At 35.8% G+C, this 19,279-nt stretch overlaps 1 protein-coding gene and 1 non-coding gene across 20 annotated transcripts in view; one reads left to right on the forward strand and one right to left on the reverse strand.

Moving 5' to 3' along the window:
- Positions 1–19,279, reverse strand: part of GALNT13 (polypeptide N-acetylgalactosaminyltransferase 13) — a 556,330-nt gene that overhangs the window by 184,812 nt on the left and 352,239 nt on the right. The window lies entirely within an intron of this gene.
- Positions 15,904–15,975, forward strand: TRNAW-CCA (transfer RNA tryptophan (anticodon CCA)). Its single transcript has one exon. It is a non-coding gene; the product is annotated as a tRNA-Trp (tRNA).

The following is a 19,279-nucleotide window of genomic DNA, read 5'->3' on the forward strand; positions in this document are numbered from 1 at the left end:
TACGGATAATAATAACTACTTTCTAAGACTTTAATGAGATTGTGCTTATTAAGCACCATGCCTGACACTTCATATGGAAAGTAATAAAATGTTATTTGTATACTACTTAACTTTCATTGTTGTTGCTATCAAGGAAAACCAAAATCTGTAGATTATTAGCTGATTCTTTCTTAAAAAAATTAAATTTTGGTGAGTTTTGCCTCTTTTTAGAACTGTAATATCAATGTCTAGGGGTTTAGGTGAGGAGTTTAAAAGAAGAGCCAATTAGTTTCCAATTATAATACTGAATTTTGTTCTCTGAAATTATTTACAATGTCTAAACAAACAATTTAAACTAAATAAAACATTATACATCGTCCACATGAATATGTGATGCATGTTGAACATATCTGATTGTTATTCCCTCGGCTTCCAAAAGATTAATATTTGTATATGGCCTATCTCAAAGAAATTTGACCATGTATAAAACACAAACTGTCCTTTTATGCACAGAGGATTGAAGTTAGCTGGTTACTTACCTTTGTTTCTAAATATTTTTATGAGATTCTGATGATGGAGAAGGTTATTAATCAAAATGTAACATACCCATTGCTCATTTGATAATGTACTTGGTTTTCTTCCCCGAGATAGAAGACAATTAACTAACATACATTACTCTTTTCATGTTTTTTGGCACCTACATCAGTGACATTTTAATTAAGGTTCATAAACTTCACAAGCTCCAATCTAGCAATCTCAGTTCTAGTGCTACTATTGTTTCTAATTTTACAGACTGTTGTGCCAAATTCATGCAGCTGCTTGTTTTTATACAATCTTTATCCCCCCTACCCCTCAACCCACACACATACTATCTATCACTGGCACAAAGTCATTGTTTAATACGGACTTAATAACAACCACCACAGCATACATGAAGGACACACAGCACAATGGTTATAAGTGTGCAGGCTCTAGTTCCTGATATTGTATCCTAGCTCTGACATCTACTAGCTGGGTGAAGTCATCTTTTTGTGCTTTGGTTTCAGCTAATAAGATGAGACTTGAAGAATCTACCCCAGAGGATGTTGTGAGGAGCAGGGAAGCAGCACACATCACAATACTAAACTTTTATGTGAAAATGAATTTGAATAAAGCAAATAGGGGAGATTTATAAAGGGGTTATTATAATCATCTAGAAAAGAGATGAGAATGACTTGGACCAGAGTGATGATGGCAAGGGAAACACAGAAATTCAATAATCTGACATAATTAGGGGGATTAAAATTAAGAATTAATGTATGTGCTTTCCCTTATGTATCATGTCCTCTCTAATAAACTTATTTCATATACATTTTCTTCCGGTAAACAGTTCTTAACTATACTATCTTTCATTGATGTCCATTTTCACTGATTCATAACATTTACTACTTATATCATCCCACTCTGCCTCATTTAGCTCTTCTGTATACTTTTGCATCTTGATAAATATTTGTGTATGTGTGTGCATGTATATTTAAGTGTATGTATATTGATATAAATACATTATACACACACACACACACACACACGATGGCTCAGCTGGTAAAGAATCTGCCCACAATGCAGGAGACCCCAGTTCGATTCCTGGTTGGGATGATCCACTGCAGAAGGGATAGGCTACTCACTCCAGTTTTCTTGGGCTTCCCTGGTGACTCAGCTGGTAAAGAATCCACCTGCAATGTGGGAGACCTAGGTTCCATCCTTGGCTTGGTAAGATCCCCTGGAGAAGGGAATGGCTATCCACTCCAGTATTCTGGCCTGGAGAATTCCATGGAAGGTATAGTCCATGGGGTCACAAAAGGGTCAGATACAACTGAGAGACTTTCCCTTTCATATATATATATATATATATATATATGAAATAGATACAGCTTTCCATGTGGCTCAGATGGGAAAGAATCTGCCTGTAATACAGGAGACCTAGGTTTGATCCCTGGATTGGGAAGATCTTCTGGAGGAGGGCATGGCAACCCACTCCAGTATTCCTGCCTGTATAATCCCCATGGACAGAGGAGCCTGGTAGGTTATAGCCCATGGGGTCACAAAGATCGAATATGACTGAGAGACTAAGCACAGCATAACTATCTATCTATCTATCTATCTATATATACACACACACATACATATATATAAATGTATTATATATATATTAATCTTATCTCCCAACCATATAATTACCTCTCTGAGAAAAAAAAAATCACACATTTCATTTTATGAAACTGAACTTCAGCATCACATGAAAGTTACTTTATGAAATTGAGTATCATCATCACATGTTGCACTTCATGTAAATGGTATAATTCATATGGTGAAAAAAATCACAACTTACATATACTGCTATATCAGTGTTTTGCAAAGTTTAAAAATGCTTAAAATATTGGTTCTCAATATATATATTCACTGAGATATATATATATAAGCTTTCTTTGTGGCTCAGATGGGAAAGAATTGGCCTGCAATCCGGGAGATCTAGGTTTGATCTCTGGATTGGGGAGATCCTACAGAGAAGGGCATGGCAACCCACTCCAGTATTCCTGCCTAGAGAATCCCCATGGACAGAGGAGCCTGGTGGTGGGCTACAGTCCATGGGGTCACAAAGAGTCAGACACGACTGAGCGACTAAGCAAAATATATATATTTACACATATATATACAAAAATATATATATTAATTTTATTTCCCCAACCACATAATTATCTCTTTGAGAAAAAAATCACACATTTCACTTTATGAAACTGAACTTCAGCATCACATGAAAGTTATTTTATGAAATTGAGTATCAACATCACATAGTTCACTTTATGTGAATGGTATAATTCACACGGTGGAAAAAAATCACAACTTAAATATACTGGTATATTGGTGTTTTGCAAAGTTTAAAAATGCTTAAAATACTGATTCTTGATATATATTAACTGATCTATTAATATTGATATAGGGAAATCTGGAAAATTACACAGTATACACAAATGTGTCTATCATAAAGTGGATTTAGGAACACAAGTTCTTATTTTCTTACTTATGGCAAAAGGACAACTGAACCAAGATGCTACAACTCAGTTTTCACCTATCACTCTATAGTCATTGTTTGTTTCAAATAATCCCTCTCAGTTCTTCAACTCTCTACTTTGTTTATACATATTCAAGTAGACTGATGACAAATTCTTTCATTTTTATAATTGAAGCAAAGTCTAAAAGAGCATTCACTGAAGTGGGTTGCCACTGAAGGCACTGTGATCCTTGATAAGTTGGCATAAACACAAGAGTCATGGAAGTCATTATTCAAAAGGGGCAGACAGAAGGGGCTCAGTAGGCATTTTCTATTTCATTTGTGACAAGAAACTTGTAAGCTATTCTTCATAGTCATTTTGATTTGGATAAATGTCTCATTTAACTGGTTGGTTTGTCTCAACCTAGTTTTCAGTTCACAGTGTATGGTCTAGAAGAGGTTTCCAGAGCTCAAGTCACATCCTGATATTATCATCATATCTCAAGATGAAGACTCTTGTATATCAAGCTGCTGTGGCCTTTAGAGTACTCACTTGAGTTGCCAGAGATCACAGATTCAACATGTCTAATGCATCTATCCAGTAATAGATAATTTAAATTTTAATAGAATTATTATTTTTATGAAAAAGAAAGCATCAGATTTAAAACTGGAAAGCCAGATTCTGAAATTGAAATAAACAAAAACTGACTGAAGAATGTGAAACAAGTCAATCTTGATAGTCCTCAGAAAATTCACATGTAAAAGAAGAGGAAGAGAGGTTGATAATGACTAAGTTTTCTCTTGGAGTTCTAGGATTCAGACCAATCTCCTTATATGGAGCAAATGACACTTTTAGAGACCAGATTTTTAGAAGGGAATGATAAAACTCTCCAAAATTTGAATCAACATTTTCCTCTTTAGGGTGAGCTTACTTTACCTTAGCTGTCTTAGAAGTACATGGTAAAGGCACTCTTCTCTGAATAGCAGAAAGTCTGAGTTTATAAAACTTATTATGAGGCAATCAATGTGTTTTCTCCTCTCAAATTTGATAGTCCTATTTTAGAAATGTCACAGATGTTATAAAGACAAGGAAAACTACCAAATCATTTTCAATCTCCAGAGGTTTTCAAGAAATATCCAAATATTAGAGCAATTTGTTTGAAGATTTTATTTTCACCTTGGCATAAGATGTAGAAAATTCTAATCTGAATCTATACTATTTCATGTTGGTTCTAAAACTCTCTATTTAGCAACTACTTTCCTTTATAAAATACTTTGTATCTTAAATTAGAACTGAACTTCCTGAAAGTCCCAAATTAAAAATGGACCTCTTATACCTACTCACTTCATACAGGACATAACACATTAATCCTGAAATGACTTTCCTAAATGGAAATCTCCCAAACTAGTTTATCTTTTTCCTTTGCCAAAGACTTAGCAAGTGACTCTTGGGGGCTACAGGGCAGGGGATGAAGCACAAGGAAGGGAGAGAAGAAAAATAGAGCAGAAGCTTGAAAAGATGTGCTTATCCTGGGTGTGACTAGAAGTGGAGGAACTGTTCTGAAAAGGAACTAGGCCGTCTATGTATGAACCAGTGTGTATCACAAGTATAATGAGGTGGCTGTCGTCACAGACGGAGTCCTTTTAACCTTGTCTCCCATTCTTCTCAAACATAAGCACCTATTCTCAGCAGTTAACGTGAAGAGTGACAATACCTTTAAAGCACACGTGCCGACATTTTATAATATAAATTCTGCTATTACTTTTTGCCTCTCAACAACTTTCTTGACCTCAGAGCATTCTGACCTTCAGAATTATACATCATGGCCGCTGAACTTTCTGGCATTAGGAGAACTGTTACTTGTCATTATTCCACATCTTAATGGGACTGCTGATATTACAGAAATTCTCAATTCTCCTTTAGATCAACAGAGCAACACACAGTCTTGATTGTGTTATAGCAAATCTTCCAATTGCTGCTCAAATGACATGTGAATATATTAGGCAAGAAATGAAGAACATCAACTAGCCTACCGGATATTGAAAATCCTATGTAATATAAGGTGGTTTTGCTTACGAAAATTAGTACCAAACTTTTCATATTTACAAAAAAAGTATTGCTTTTCTATTAGCATAGATGGTTGCAAGCAGATAATTCATGAAAAAAAGAGCACAAGAGATATGTGATACAATGATACTTTTTCATCTTTCAAATAATAATCTTAAAGTTTGATAATACTGGAGGTTTTGGAATATTTGGTGCTTTGAAGGGGACTACTAAGAAAAATCTAGATTTATTGGAATTTATGTTTTCCTCATATTGGAGAAGGAACTGGCAACCCACTCCAGTGTTCTTGCCTGGAGAATCCCAGGGACGGCGGAGCCTGGTGGGCTGCCATCTATGGGGTCGCACAGAGTCGGACATGACTGAAGTGACTTAGCAGCAGCAGCAGCAGCAGCATGCTTTCCTCACGGTATAATTAATCCTACAAATAAATTTCAACTGTGAAAAATTGCATATAGATGAGGTTTTTGAGAACTAGATGGAAAGGTCTGTGATTATTAAATGAGGTTTGGGTCATATATTCTACATTTTACATTGCTGTCCTCTCATGTCTGATGATCTGACTGTCAGTTATCAGTAACATCTGCTGCTAGCAGTCACAGAGCAGCTCATGGCAGCTGTGTGATCCTGCCCTAGAATTCATGCCAGAACAGTCTCCTCGGAATATCAGTAGACCACCTGGGCATTCAGCTACAGTGTATAACAACATCTCCTGCTCTTTCATGAATGCCAAAGATACAGAAAAAGAACTTGGATGTGGAAGGAAAAGAAAACCTGTTACCTCCAAACAGAGTCATCCCTCAGTTACTGAATTTCTCTGTCTGTAAACCATCCACCTCCCCTGACTGCAGTTATAACATTTTAGTTTAAATAAACCTCCTATATAACTTGCAAAGTGGTCAAGCACTTTTCAAATGGAAGGCCTGTGATCAGTATGAGGCAAGGGAATGACCTCTCAATTCTTAAGCAATTTCCTTCAGGACTTGGCTGGCATCTACCAAGCAAATATTTACTAGCCATTGACTTTATGTCAAGCGCCATGCTGAGCTTTGGGGCATGGAGAAAGAATAATAAAACATGGTTCTCTATCTTCAAGTAGTTCACAGGCCAGTCTAGTTTTGTGAGTGTAAGAACCAGGCATATTAAGGTCCAGTCATCAGCCTGCATTTGACAGTTGAAGAGCAGTCTCCCATGCCAACAAGAAAAAGATTGTCTTAAGAGGTACTCACACTAACCATAATCCCTTCACGGACAGAATTTTCTTTTCCTGGTTTTTAATCATCTGGAGACATTCTGTTTCACATTAAGGACCTGAGACATTTTCAAACAAAGTTATAAGTTCTGCTTCAGATAAAGAAGCAGAATGTGTCCCTTTTCCTAGGGAACACATATAAAACTCTAATGCCCTGAATAGAAAACTATAATTCTCTTCCATAAATCACCTTACAGATATCTTTTTCTTTGCTGTAAAATTTTTAGTCAGATAAATGTGAAACATATAAAAATATCCATATTGATATGAAGCACTCATTACAAATACTCACAAAACCCACTGTGATGGGAAGTCATACTCCACTTTGACAGTTTTTGATTTTTAAAAATAAGTGGTCAATGTATGTTACATTACACTTTAAAAGACGAATTAAGAAGGAAACATGAAATAGCAACCCTTAGACTATTACTTGGCTTACTTATTAGTCACAAACCAGAAGAAGATGGCACATGGTTTATTTCTCCAGATCTGATGCTGAAAGCACAGTGAAGATAATTTCCTCATCTCTGTTTCATTAAAATTGCAACATGTCATTCTTGTGACATTTAAAGGTTGTTTCACAGAGAACATCGATGCTCATTCAAAGCATTGATATTTAATCCAAAATTTTGTCCTCTTACCAAGCTTCCAATATCAACCCCATCCTCTCTGTGGATAATCTTTTGCTTTCCACTCTTCTTGAACTCAAAGAAGCTGACCCAACTTTCTATTCATTTCTACCTTGAAATATCTCATATAGCCTTAGTTATTTCTTTCTATTTTAGGAGGGAGAGTCAACTCTCCAAAGCTAAATCCTGCCCTTAAGACCTTGAACTCAAATAGAGGAACACTGCTGCTGCTGCTAAGTCACTTCAGTCGTGTCCGACTCTGCGACCCCATAGACAGCAGCCCACCAGGCTCCCACATCCCTGGGACTCTCCAGGCAAGAACACTGGAGTGGTTTGCCATTTCCTTCTCCAATGCATGAAAGTGAAAAGTGAAAGTGAAGTCGCTGAGTCGTGTCGACTCTTTGCGACCCCATGGACTGCAGCCTACCAGGCTCCTCCGTCCATGGGATTTTCCAGGCAAGAGTACTGGAGTGGGGTGCCATTGCCTTCTCTGGGAGCAAAAGGTGTGGGTTTGATGTTCAGCCCTGACAACTTCTAGCTGCATGACTTAGTTTCTTTGAAACTCAAAACCTTTAATTATAGAAAAAGACAACAATACTCATTCACAGTGCTTTGGTAAGAACACAGTGAAACAATGAGCATAAAACTGTGCTGTAAACTAAAAAGTGGTACTTTACTATATCTAGAATATTCTTCCAATATCTGTAGGCATTAATCTGATCAGTTGTGCCTTTCTCTTTCTTCTTCACTATATCCTAGATTTTTAAATCCTATCAGCTTACATCTTACTTTATCTATGATAAAATAAGAATAACAAATATAAAGTAATTACTTTGATCATATTTACCCTTTAAGTTACTATGCATTTTCTTCCCTAATTACTGGGAATCTTCTTTAAAAAGTTTTTCTTTTCTCCATGTATCTTTACAATTCAATTTTCTTGACATCTTACATTCTAGTATTTTTCTTGATCCTATCATCTAAATTTGCACATGAAGCTTTTTATGAGCTTTCATAATTCTTTCCGGAGAAGGCTTGGCAACCCGTTCCAGTACTCTTGCCTGGAAAATCCCATGGACGGAGGGGCCTGGCAGGCTGCAGTCCATGGGGTCGCTAAGAGTTGGACACGACTGAGCAACTTCACTTTCACTTTTCACTTTCATGCATTGGAGAAGGAAATGGCAAACCACTCCAGTGTTCTTGCCTGGAGAATCCCAGGGATGGGGGAGCCTGGTGGGCAGCCATCTATGGGGTTGCAGAGGGTCGGACACAACTGAAGTGACAGCAGCAGCAGCATAATTCTTTCTCACTTCTCTACAGCATTTGACACTGTTGACAATCACCATTACATTCTAAGTTCTTCTGATATATATGTTTCTTCTTTCCTGACAGCTTTGATTTGGCATTCACTTTCTCTTTTTTTCTCCCACCCCTAAATGTATGCGCTACCTAAGGACATGCTTTGCTATTCTGCCCTCTGTATTCTCCTTCTTGGCAAATATCCATGCTCATGTACTCATTTAATTATAAATTCTGTAAACCTAACTTTCAAATCTGTCACCTTTCTTACACAATAATTTGCCTCCACTCTGCAGCACATTTTCAATTTCCTCAGGTATACGTTTAACTTTCTATGACCTTAAAGAGTCAAGAGTTTCCATTCTGATCCTCAAAACTGAAAAGAAAGCCTGTAGGTCCTGGGGTCTTCTCTTGCAAAGTCAGAGAAATGCTCAAGGAGCACTAGGTTTTCATCAGGTCTAATTACCACTCATCATTCCAGGGTTAGTGTGGGACATTTTACCCTTAAACAGTTAATTTCTATATTCCTATCTTAATTCAGGAATTCCCGAAGTTAAGATGATTTCTCAAACCCAAATAAAAAAATAGAATATAAAGTTGTTTTACCAATTAAGATGCAGAATGTAAAATCATAAATAAAACTATAAGGTCCTACAGTGCAGCATAGGGAACTATATTCAATTTCCTATGATAAACCATGATGGAAAAAATATAAAAAATGAATGTCTAATATGTATAACTGAGTCACTATGCTGTACAACAGAGATTGATATAACATTGTAAATCAACTATACTTCAATAAAAAATAAAATTAAAAAACAAATAAAATTTTGGTTGACCAATTAAAATGGAAAAAATATATAAGACCAAGACTGCATATTGCTGAACTATGAAATAACAAAATGAGTAGAAAAGTGTAATCAAATCTTTGACAATGGAGGAACTCATGTAAAAACATGTTTTAGTATCCAGGCACATCATGGTGGCAACAGAGAAATGCTTCACCACAATTTTTATTTCAATTTTTGCATATTTCTAGTATAAACCAGTGGCTAGTTTGATAATAAAATATTTTAAGAATTTGTAATCCATCAAGTTCAAATTCCTGCAGATATAATGAAATCTCTTAAGATGGATATATTTTTACAGGTAATTTAAAAATCTATTAAAAATCTCCAACTACCTTTTCAATGGTACTTAAAACTCAATCTTACTGATACTTAATATTCAAATTCTGAACAGTTGGATCAATCTTCCCTTAATATTATTTCACACCCTCAAAAGAATCATTGCTGGTATCTAGAACCAGTTACTGCTGAAATCATTCAGCCTTATTTAAATAAATCCCATAATTGGTTTCCTTTTTAACTACATTTTTGGTTGACTAGAACAACAGTAAAATGATTGGTAGTCATGTACTTAAGATAGACATCACCAACAGTGACAGTATAATCGTAGCTTAAGATGTTGCACATTTACTGCAGTAGTTACCATAGAGACTTAAATTTGGCTCTTTAATACAAAGTACATGAATTTCATTTTGAATGCATTCATTTTGGTTAGCAAGTTGCACCAGCTTTCCTAGTTGAATGTACATACATAGGCACAACAGTTTTGGAATTTTGTCCCAGAAATCTTTAAGGGATCAAATATAGGCATATTTAAAAAAATAATAATATATTCAGTTCCTGGAGTTTTTAATGGGTACTTCATTAACTTCATCATCTGAAGCCCAGTTTGGCAAAAAAATATATATTTAATGGTTTAGTGATATTTTATTAAAGTAATTCTCAAGAGGGAAAAAAGATAGGGGAACCAGATATTATAGCCTAAACTTCGGTGTGGTTCAAAGCACAAAGAAGGAATGAACATAGGAGCAAAGTTCTGAGATTTCACTGATTTCAGGTCCCTGCTTCTCTCCTGCCCTACTGTCTACAAGACTTGAAATTTTAATTTATAAATTCTTCCCTGGTTATCTTATATAATAGAAATTTTTCCTTTGAACTTAATGAGCTGTATATTTGCACCTTGAAATGATCCTACACTATATTATACTCTCCAAACCTTCAATAAATTTGGGAATATCTATCTACAGATACACCTTCCACAGTGTCTAGTACAGGTCTAGGTATATAATTATTTCTATTGATTGAAGGGTAAAATGGGAGTAGATTGATACATAAGCATATAAAGGTAATCTAAAGTATAATGCAAACATTATTGATGCATTAAAATTAAAACCAAACACATGGGGGAAAGAACCTTCTGAGATCCATTACGATAATACGTGTAAAATAATTCTATAAAGCACTATTCAAATGTAAAGCCTCATCAAAAAATAAACTCCTAGAGGAGTTTTGTTCATTCGAGCAACTCTTGTTCTGAGAGAATAAACTGTTCTTAATTCTAACATAGGAAAGCTTTCCTTTTCCCAAAGCACTAGGATATTTGTGCTCTTATAGACTTGGAAGAGAGATCTGATACTCTTGTATTATGCTCCACAGTGAATGTTCTCTTTGCAAATCCTTGCATAGCTGGATCTTTCCTGTCATTTTGGTCTCAGTTAAAATGCTTCCTTAGAATGGCCTTCCTTGATCACTCTAAAGTAATGCAATGCTCCACCTCTCACTGGATTTTCTTCAAAGCACTCACCTTTATTTGAAATTAACAGACTACTTTTTTTTTTTCTGTTTATTCATTTATCATATATCTCCCTCTGGCACAAGTTCTATGAGACTATGGACTGATCTTCTACAGGTCTGTATGTCCAATTACTAACAAATATTTATAAATTAAATAGTAAAATTCTCCAAAGTAAATTTACTTACAAACTTCATTTAAATTTAATGGCAGGTTTATTTCATTTCCTCAAACCCAGGATATATAATATAAATGATTCTTAAAATTTCAAAACTCAAAATATTTTTGGAAGTTATTTAACTCTCCCTTTCCATTAAGGGAAAAAAAAAATGGGACCTTAATTTATAAAATAAATAGTTCAAAGTCAATTCACTGAGCACATATTCAGATATAAAAAGGATGTTAAACATTTCATTATCAGAATATCTTAGGTGCACTTTAAATGTAAATCAGCAGCATAATTGACTTAATTATCAGTGCCATTTTGTATGATTAAGTACACTTAATGGGAAGCTTTAGTAAAATATGGCCATGACAGGAAGTGTCAAACTTTTCCATGCAATAATTCTGAGCACATTAAGCTCTTCAGAAAGTTCTTTTTATTGCCATAAATTCAAATAGTTAAATTGAGGTTCTTCATATTTAGAATCATAAGGATTTTTATAGTTAATGTGAATACACATGGGGTATTTCTTCTCTGCACGTTAGCAGAGAAGAATCAAAAAACAGTCAGAATTAGTGTGTTTTACAAAAGGACATTTCAGTATTTGTCCCTAATAAAGGTTGTTGGTTTCTTAATGTGCTAAAATTCAGTAAAGAGCTAAGGGAATCTGGCTTACTGCTATTGCCTCCTACAGGGAAATTCTCCGTAGTATCTTTGAAACGTACCTGCATTTGTTAAAGATAAACATTGTCTGAAATGTTTTTATCAAGTTTTAGAAATCATAGATTCTCTTCTCTGTATTTTTGCTGAATTAATGGTTTAATTCAAGAAAACAGAGCCAAAATTAAGAGTAATCTTAAAATTTATCCCAGTGAGTATTTCTGAATAAATCCCATAAAGAATCATTCAACTCTGGTTTATATATTAATGGAAATAAAATGCAGATTTTACAGATCACTATTTTCATATAATCTTAACTCCATTTTCCCTATTTTATGCATTTCATACACATCCATCTTCAAACTTTCATAATTCCTGAATTTTCTTAATTATCTAACACCTTCTGGACGTCTAGTGAGTCTTCTGCACTGCAGGCAGATTCTTTACTGTCTGAGCCACCTGATAAGCATACCTCTCAACACTCATTTGCAATAGATATTATATATGTAAACTTTTAAAAATAAATATATTTATCACACTATATACTTTATAATAACTACAATTAACTTACATCTGGGCCTTCATGAATATATAACTATTTGCATTCAGGCTCACATAAATTTAGACAGGTAGATAGATGATTGATAGATAGATGGATAAAATAAAATAAACAGAGCAAACAGAATAAGTTGAATTTCAGATGCGTAACCTGCAGGCTGACAAATATAGTGTACATTTACATTATCAGAGAAACACTCTCATGATAAGAATTCAGGTCACGAAAAAGAAACAGTGAATGCTCTAAACTGTGAGTGGTACTATTACCCCCCAAAAATATTTTTTATAAGAAAATCACTTTTAGAGATAACTAAGTGACTATAAAAGGGAAAAGTCAGTCAAAGTCGCTCAGTCATGTCCGACTCTTTGCAACCCGATGGACTATACAGTTCATGCAATTCTCCAGACCAGGATACTGGAGTGGGAAGCCTTTCCCTTCTCCAGGGGATCTTCCCAACCCAGGGATAGAATCCAGGTCTCCTGCATTGCAGGTGGGTTCTTTACCAGCTGAGCCACAAGGGAAGCCCTATAAAAGAGAACCAGAGATTAATATCATGTTCTAGTGTACCTAAGTCCCCTACAGTGACTTATATTTCTAAAACAAAGTATGTCTCAATGTAGCATATGTTTATGAGGTTAAACATTACATAGATGACTATCCAATATAATATCTATTCTCATATTTTGCTTTTGTGAACTAGAAAGTTCAAACGAAGAAGTCTAGTTATCAAAATGACCAAGCCTTAGAGTATTATAACTTTAAAAGCAAAACAATTCTGCTAACATTTTCTAACATTATCCTAAAGTTTGATTAATATCTAATTTTCTTGTTGTTCACTTGTGTTTTCTAAAGGAGCAGAGGAAATCAAGTATGCATTATGGTTAACACTCAAAATAAAATTCTAACACATTCATTTTAGAAAATAGAGTTCTCTATAGATATCTAAATTAAATATTATACTATCCTATTGACCCAATGTTCTGAAATATATATAATAGATGTAACATAGTCTCTAGAAACAATGTCTTAGCTACCCCTTACCTAAAAATGTTTTATTCTATAATTTCAATTAAATGAAGAATAAAGAGACTGAGGAGATATGTTTAAACAACTGTTAGAGTGGTGGCCCAAATGCCAGAAAATCTCACTGTAAGCACAGAAGTAAAAATTTTAAGCCATCTGCAGCATGTTTAAGGTTTATCCTGTGCCAGATAGAGTAGTTTTCTGGACTAAATAATTGCTAGTGGTTTATATTCTTTACGGAGGCTATACATGAACATAATCTCTTAGACTTTTATGTCTGTTTATGACCTCTTAGACTTTAAAAGAGGCTAATAAGATACAAACTTTCAGTTATAAGTTCTAAAGATCTAACGTAGTTTGGTGACTATAGTTAATAATTCTGTGTTACATACCTGGAATTTGTTGAGAGTAGATCTTAACTATGTGAGGTGATTAATATGTTAATTAGCTTGATTGTGGTAATCATTTCCCACATCACATGTGTATAGCATCATGATGTAAAACTCAAATAGATACAATTTTTGCCAATATATCTGGGGTGGGGGAAAGAGGCTAAGAAGTTTCTATGTTAATATTAAGTGGGTACTTTATAATATTTAAATGAAAGTGTTCTACAAAACCATCTCCATCAAAATTGGGGATAACACGTGAACTTAGATTAAGTTAATTTAGTTAAAAGATTTCTATTATAGTCTGGTTTCTATGACTAGCCAAATAAAACGAAAACAGTCAAGCTTTACATACTAACAGACAATCCAATATGCTCCAATTTACATGAATTAAATTTAAATAAAGCAAACAGTTCTAACAGATATAACTCAACTAGACTTTTGTCAAAATTTATTTCTATTTAGTAAATTATTATGATTGACATTTTCATTTGTAAAAATTATAATTGCATGGATTTTTTTAGAAAATTCTCTACTTTCAATACTTTCACAAACCTTAGTACTACAATCCCCAAAAAGTCTACAAACTGTTCGCCTCATTTACCATGCTATTGTGTTCAATAAGAACCTCTGCCTTTCATTTTTCCATTATATATTATGTCAACTCACATTTCTTTTCTACTTCATTGCTTGTGAAATTTCGATATAAATGGACTTCACATCATGAAACATGTTCTTCATTTAAATATATTGCTACTTTTATAGTGATCTAGAAGGAAAGAAAATTGGGGCATTTGAAGGAAATCCCATTCTGTTAATTAAACTACTGATTGTTGTCAAAAGCACTTATTTTTAAGGGTAGTGATAATAATAAAATGAAAATTTCCATAGTATGGTACAGTTCATAAAAAATTAAATAAGTATTGTCTTATTTAACCTACATAATTGTCCTGAGAGGTAGATGGTTAGAATCATACTGAGGGTATTTAAAAAGAAATTAGGCTAATATACAATGAGAATCTCACCTAGACTCTAAGTCTATAGCTGACTTGATATCATCATTTGCATTTTTTCTTCATTTGTTTCTCTTTGGAAGATGTTTCTCTCTTTCTCTGTGTGTGTGTGTGTGTGTGTGTTTGCGTGTGCGCTCGTGCATGCTTTAATACTTATCAACTTTACTGAAGTATAATTAACATACATGGGACTTGTCAACTACAAATTGGAACTTGCCATGGGCACCTGCTTGTCAATGCAGGAAACATAAGAGACGCGGGTTCAATCCCTAGGTCGGGAAGATCCCTTGGAGTAGGAAATGGGAACCCACTCCAGTATTCTTACTGGCAGAATCCTATGGACAGAGGAGCCTGGTGGGCTACAGTGCCATGTGGCTGTAAGAGTTGGACATGACTGAAGTGACTTAGCACACACATGGGCACTTGCCATCTTCCTCTACAAGGATCAAATTATGTGCTGCTGCAGCTGCCGACATTCATTCAACATCCCCTGAAGGAGTTCAGGGTGGAGAGCAGAAATGAAACACTCTGTGCTCCAGGAAAACCGGCAGGACAGGTCTTCAGACAGATATTTTTAGGAGTTGATTTTATATGCCCATTCTTGTATCTCCTCATACCTAGAAAAGAACTAAAATCCTTAATGGTAATGATTGTTTCTTGGGACTAGCAGAAGTTTCACAAGATCAGTAGAAACTTTCTGGAAAAATGTGTGCTTGAGTCCATGTATTCTCCCTTTACCAAAAGCACATATATACTGACTGACCTTTCCATACTGCCTCTTTGGAACAGTTTCTCAAAGCTATCTGAGGTGCTGTCTCCCAGGCTCAGTCCTCATTTTGCCCCAAATAAAACTTAACTCACAACTCTCATGTTGTTCATATTTTTAGGTTGACAGATTTTGAGGCTGACTAGTGTCATGACTTGTTCAAAACTGCACAGCTTAAACCACTAAAATAATAACACCTGCCACTTATGACACGATTTATGTGTGACAAATGGGGGTGATCAGCACTATGTACACCATCTCATTTAATAGTCCCCTAGAACAAATCAAAAAAGTGATGCAATCTTTCTTACCTATATAAACAAACTAGAGCTTAGAGCTTAGGAGACCTGATGCTTTACCCAAACGCAAAAGGTAATAAGTGCTAGAGCCTTGGTCTTGAACCCACAATGCCTCCCTTCCAGATCATACTTGTAACCTTCCCTTGTAGCTCAGTTGGTAAAGAATCTGCCTCCAATGCAGGAGACCTAGGTTCAATTCCTAGCTTGGGAAGATCCCCTGGAGAAGGAAATGGCAACCCACTCCACTATTCTTGCCTAGAAAAATCCCATGGACAGAGGAGTCTGGCAGGCCACAGTCCATGGGGTCAGAAGAGTCAGACATGCTTAGTGACTAAACTACAACCACCACATTTCAGGGCAGTGGAACACTCTTCTGAGTCCTTTGCTGCCTTCTGACTTTTTATGACTCAATTGGTTCCACAATGCAGATTATCGCATATATTGTGTGCTTTTGGAAATACTGCTCTTGTGCTATTGTCTCATGCAAGGCAAGGACTTTTGGTGGTGATGCTTTTTGAGTGGTACTGATGCTGCCATCAGGGATATTATTTACAGACAGATGACACCTTTGATGATAAATTCATACTATACTGGGTTAATTTTGTCATAAACTATTTTTATACGGATATTTATTTCTGAGTTCCTCCTATCTAGAATTTCAACCACTAAGAATTTCCAACATCTGCTGCTTCATATTCCTCGTCCCTTCCTTAGATTTTTTCTCTTAAATACTATCACTAACATAGTAATACGTTTTACTTCTCTTGTTTACTGTCTGTATCCTTCACTAAAATATAAGTTTCATAAGGACACACAGTTTTGTCTATTTTGTTCACAACTCTATGCCCTGTACCTATTGAGCAGGAAATAAATAGCAGCTAAAAATTAACATTTATATTTTAGGGCTTATGTTAGTTTGATGATTGTTGTCTAATGGAGGGGAAAACAGTATCTGAGACTAATTTTTCAAGAGCACTTGGATCTACTTGTACGTATTTTCACTGGACATGTATTATCCTTAGGAGGCTACAGTCTATTAGAACAAGATTAAATCACTAGATGAGACCACATTCTCAGTATTCTGGAAGAAGGTTGCATTTATATATTAACTTCTCCTCTTTCTCCTGGTAATACCACTAGTTTTTAGGGTTGTCATGTTATGGAAGGATGAATCTGATTAGGGGCAGTAGTGGTATAGAAATCAGCAGCATAGTCACTGGTCTCAGAATGCTGGGGTTCAATTTTCAACTATTCTACTTACTAGTTCTATACATATTAGAAGTCACTATTATTTTATGCCAAGAATTTTTATCCAGAGACTTCATGTGTTTTTTCAAAGCTTTGAAACTGTGTTTTAACTTATGATGTATAGGAGACTAGATGCTTCTTTCTTGGAAGGTCTATCATTTTGATCAGATATTCAAAGTCTGTCAGTATTTACAATACTTTGGGCATCAAACATCAAGTGATACTGTTATAAATAAATCCCCTAGAGGATATACCTTTGGATAGACTTAAATATCTATAAACCAGCCAGAATAATAATATTTTGCAGGCATTTAATACTTCTCTGTTTTTCTTCCTCAAGTCTACATAGACCAGAGCTATAAGACAACTATATCTTTCAGTTCAGTTGCTCAGTTGTGTCCGACTCTTTGCCACCTCATGAACCACAGCACGCCAGGAGTCCCTGGCCATCACCAGCTCCTGGAGTTTACACAAACTCATGTTCAAGTCTACATAGACCAGAGCTATAAGACAACTATATCTTTCAGTTCAGTTGCTCAGTTGTGTCCGACTCTTTGCCACCTCATGAACCACAGCACGCCAGGAGTCCCTGGCCATCACCAGCTCCTGGAGTTTACACAAACTCATGTTCATCGAGTCGGTGATGCCATCCAACCATCTCATCCTCTGTCTCCCCTTCTCCTCCTGCCCTCAATCTTTCCAAGCATCAGAGTTTTTTCAAATGAGTCAGCTCTTCGCATGAAGTGGCCAAAGTATTGGAGTTTCAGCTTCAACATCAGTTCTTCCAATGAACACCCAGGACTGATCTCCTTTAGGATGGACTGGTTGGATCTCCTTGCAGTCCAAGGGACTCTCAAGAGTCTTCTCCAACACCACAGTTCAAAGCATCAATTCTTCAGCACTCAGCTTTCTTTATAGTCCATCTCTCACATCCATGCATGACTACTGGAAAAGCCATAGCCTTGACTAGACAGACCTTTGTCGACAATGTAATGTCTCTGCTTTTTAATATGCTGTCTAAGTTGGTAATAACTTTCCTTCCAAAGAGTAAGTGTCTTTTAATTTCATGGCTGCAATCACCATCTGCAGTGATTTTGGATCCCCCCAAAATAGAGTCAGCCACTGTTTCCACTGTTTCCCCATCTATTTGCCATGAAGTGATGGGACAACATGCCATGATCTTAGTTTTCTAAATGTTGAGTTTTAAGCCAACTTTTTCACTCTCCTCTTTCAATTTCATCAAGAGGTTCTTTAGTTCTTCACTTTCTGCCATCTTTACTACTATTATAATCATCTTTTCACAGTTGAGTTTAGGTAATTTGCCTATATATGGCCTCTATAGGTGGTTCAATGGTAGAGAACCTGCCTGCAATGCAGGAGACAGGAGTTTGATCCCTGAGTTAGGAAGATCCCCGGAGAAGGAAATGAAAACTCCAGTATTCCTGTCTGGGAAATCCCATGGGCAGAGGAGTCTGGCGGACTCCAGTCCATGGGGTTGCAAAGATTTAGACATGACTAAGTAACTACACAATAAAAATTTTCCTATACTAACAAGATGGTGACAAGAAAAGCTCATGTATAAAAAAAACAAAACAAACAAAACTATTGCATTTTACTGACAATAATGCCTATGTATTGCTTCATTGAGAGTAAAAGTGTGTTAGGTTGCTTTAGTCGTGTCTGACTCTTTGCAGCCCCATGGACTGTAGCCTGCCAGGTTCCTCTGTCCATGGGATTCCCCAGGCAAGAATACTGAAGTGGGTGTCCATGCCCTTCTCCAGGGGATCTTCCTGACCCAGGGACTGAACCTCAGTCTCATGTCTCCTGCACTGGCAGTTGGGTTCTTTACCACTACCGCCATCTGGAAAGGCCTATGAAAGTAAAACCACCAGGCCTTATTCATTTTTGCAGCCTCAGTATCTGTCAAGTGTAGCAGACATACTACATGTTCCATATATGTTTGCTGCATAATAATTAAGCTGGATATTAGACATAGATCTTCTGATTATGAATCTCTCACATATTCTCATTTCATTAAGTCACACATTTTTTTATGAAGTGATCTAAAGGACAGTGTCATCCCTTTGCTAATATATTGTTCTAGCATTTTCTCTTATTCAACATCTTCCTCAGCCAGGGTACCAACTATTAAATAAACACATATCCATGTCACACAAAGAAAAGTAATGCCCAAATCAAGAGACTAATTAAAGAGCAAAATACACACTTTGTTTCTGTTGATAATATACAGAAACTAAAGACAATGA

Source organism: Giraffa tippelskirchi, chromosome 3 (genome assembly GCF_054371585.1).
Source record: "Giraffa tippelskirchi isolate mGirTip1 chromosome 3, T2T-mGirTip1v1.2.pri, whole genome shotgun sequence".
NCBI lineage: Eukaryota > Metazoa > Chordata > Mammalia > Artiodactyla > Giraffidae > Giraffa > Giraffa tippelskirchi.